General features: G+C 40.2%; 6 non-coding genes across 6 annotated transcripts; all 6 read left to right on the forward strand.

The window, feature by feature from the left end:
* Nucleotides 1–41: 41 nt before the first annotated feature.
* LOC113785026 (5S ribosomal RNA) lies at nt 42–160 on the forward strand. The gene has a single exon (XR_003471192.1). It is a non-coding gene; the product is annotated as a 5S ribosomal RNA (ribosomal RNA).
* A 224-nt stretch (nt 161–384) lies between these two features.
* Nucleotides 385–503, forward strand: LOC113785027 (5S ribosomal RNA). The gene has a single exon (XR_003471193.1). It is a non-coding gene; the product is annotated as a 5S ribosomal RNA (ribosomal RNA).
* A 548-nt stretch (nt 504–1,051) lies between these two features.
* LOC113785022 (5S ribosomal RNA) lies at nt 1,052–1,170 on the forward strand. The gene has a single exon (XR_003471188.1). It is a non-coding gene; the product is annotated as a 5S ribosomal RNA (ribosomal RNA).
* A 226-nt stretch (nt 1,171–1,396) lies between these two features.
* Nucleotides 1,397–1,515, forward strand: LOC113785024 (5S ribosomal RNA). Its single transcript, XR_003471190.1, has one exon. It is a non-coding gene; the product is annotated as a 5S ribosomal RNA (ribosomal RNA).
* Nucleotides 1,516–1,741: 226 nt separating this feature from the next.
* Nucleotides 1,742–1,860, forward strand: LOC113785025 (5S ribosomal RNA). The gene has a single exon (XR_003471191.1). It is a non-coding gene; the product is annotated as a 5S ribosomal RNA (ribosomal RNA).
* A 226-nt stretch (nt 1,861–2,086) lies between these two features.
* LOC113785023 (5S ribosomal RNA) lies at nt 2,087–2,205 on the forward strand. The gene has a single exon (XR_003471189.1). It is a non-coding gene; the product is annotated as a 5S ribosomal RNA (ribosomal RNA).
* Nucleotides 2,206–2,244: the final 39 nt, after the last annotated feature.

The raw sequence follows: 2,244 nt of genomic DNA on the forward strand, positions 1-2,244 counted from the left end.
TTGTAGCAACGCGTATATACAATTACGACGCATTAATTTGAAGGTGCGATCATACCAGCACTATTGCACCGGATCCCATCAGAACTCCACAGTTAAGCATGCTTGGGCGAGAGTAGTACTAGGATGGGTGACCTCCTGGGAAGTCCTCGTGTTGCACCTTTTTTTTATTCTATTTTTTGCCGAAAAATTCACGGAACAGTTGATCAAAAAGCGATTTTCGGGTCGGTTGTTTTATTTGTTGTTGGAAATAAATATAAGATTAGTTTGTCTATACAAAGAAAGTTTCATGCTTCGGATGGATTTCAATTAGTTAGTCGGGGTGCCTATTTTTGCGGTATTTTCATCGTAGCAACGCGTATATACAATTACGACACATTAATTTGCACGTGCGATCATACCAGCACTAATGCACCGGATCCCATCAGAACTCCGCAGTTAAGCGGGCTTGGGCGAGAGTAGTACTAGGATGGGTGACATTTTGGGAAGTCCTCGTGTTGCACCTTTTTTTTATTCTATTTTTTGCCGAAAAATTCACGGAACAGTTGATCAAAAAGCGATTTTCGGGTCGGTTGTTTTATTTGTTGTTTGAAATAAATATAAGATTAGTTTATCTTTACAAAGAAAGTTTCATGCTTCGAATGGATTTCAATTAGTTAGTCGGGGGTGCCTATTTTTGCGATATTTTCTTTGTAGCAACGCGTATATACAATTACGACGCATTAATTTACAGGTGCGATCATACCAGCACTAATGCACCGGAACCCATCAGAACGCGAGAGTAGTGCTAGGATCGGTGACCTCCTGGGAAGCCCTCGTGTTGCACCTTTTTTTTATTCTATTTTTTGCCGAAAAATTCACGGAACAGTTGATCAAAAAGCGATTTTCGGGTCGGATGTTTTATTTGTTGTTGGAAATAAATATAAGATTAGTTTGTCTTTACAAAGAAAGTTTCATGCTTCGGATGGATTTCAATTAGTTAGTCGGGGGTGCCTATTTTTGCGGTATTTTCTTTGTAGCAACGCGTATATACAATTACGACGCATTAATTTACAGGTGCGATCATACCAGCACTAATGCACCGGATCCCATCAGAACTCCGCAGTTAAGCGTGCTTGGGCGAGAGTAGTACTAGGATGGGTGACCTCCTGGGAAGTCCTCGTGTTGCACCTTTTTTTTTATTCTATTTTTTGCCGAAAAATTCACGGAACAGTTGATCAAAAAGCGATTTTCGTGTCGGTCGTTTTATTTGTTGTTGGAAATAAATATAAGATTAGTTTGTCTTTACAAAGAAAGTTTCATGCTTCGGATGGATTTCAATTAGTTAGTCGGGGGTGCCTATTTTTGCGGTATTTTCTTTGTAGCAACGCGTATATACAATTACGACGCATTAATTTACAGGTGCGATCATACCAGCACTAATGCACCGGATCCCATCAGAACTCCGCAGTTAAGCGTGCTTGGGCGAGAGTAGTACTAGGATGGGTGACCTCCTGGGAAGTCCTCGTGTTGCACCTTTTTTTTTATTCTATTTTTTGCCGAAAAATTCACGGAACAGTTGATCAAAAAGCGATTTTCGTGTCGGTCGTTTTATTTGTTGTTGGAAATAAATATAAGATTAGTTTGTCTTTACAAAGAAAGTTTCATGCTTCGGATGGATTTCAATTAGTTAGTCGGGGGTGCCTATTTTTGCGGTATTTTCTTTGTAGCAACGCGTATATACAATTACGACGCATTAATTTACAGGTGCGATCATACCAGCACTAATGCACCGGATCCCATCAGAACTCCGCAGTTAAGCGTGCTTGGGCGAGAGTAGTACTAGGATGGGTGACCTCCTGGGAAGTCCTCGTGTTGCACCTTTTTTTTTATTCTATTTTTTGCCGAAAAATTCACGGAACAGTTGATCAAAAAGCGATTTTCGTGTCGGTCGTTTTATTTGTTGTTGGAAATAAATATAAGATTAGTTTGTCTTTACAAAGAAAGTTTCATGCTTCGGATGGATTTCAATTAGTTAGTCGGGGGTGCCTATTTTTGCGGTATTTTCTTTGTAGCAACGCGTATATACAATTACGACGCATTAATTTACAGGTGCGATCATACCAGCACTAATGCACCGGATCCCATCAAAACTGCGCAGTTAAGCTTGCTTGGGCGAGAGTAGTACTAGAATGGGTGACCTCTTGGGAAGTCCTCGTGTTGCACCTTTTTTTTATTCTATTTTTTGCCAAAAAATTCACGGAACAG

This window comes from Cicer arietinum, unplaced genomic scaffold (genome assembly GCF_000331145.2).
Source record: "Cicer arietinum cultivar CDC Frontier isolate Library 1 unplaced genomic scaffold, Cicar.CDCFrontier_v2.0 Ca_scaffold_1495_v2.0, whole genome shotgun sequence".
Classification (NCBI taxonomy): domain Eukaryota; kingdom Viridiplantae; phylum Streptophyta; class Magnoliopsida; order Fabales; family Fabaceae; genus Cicer; species Cicer arietinum.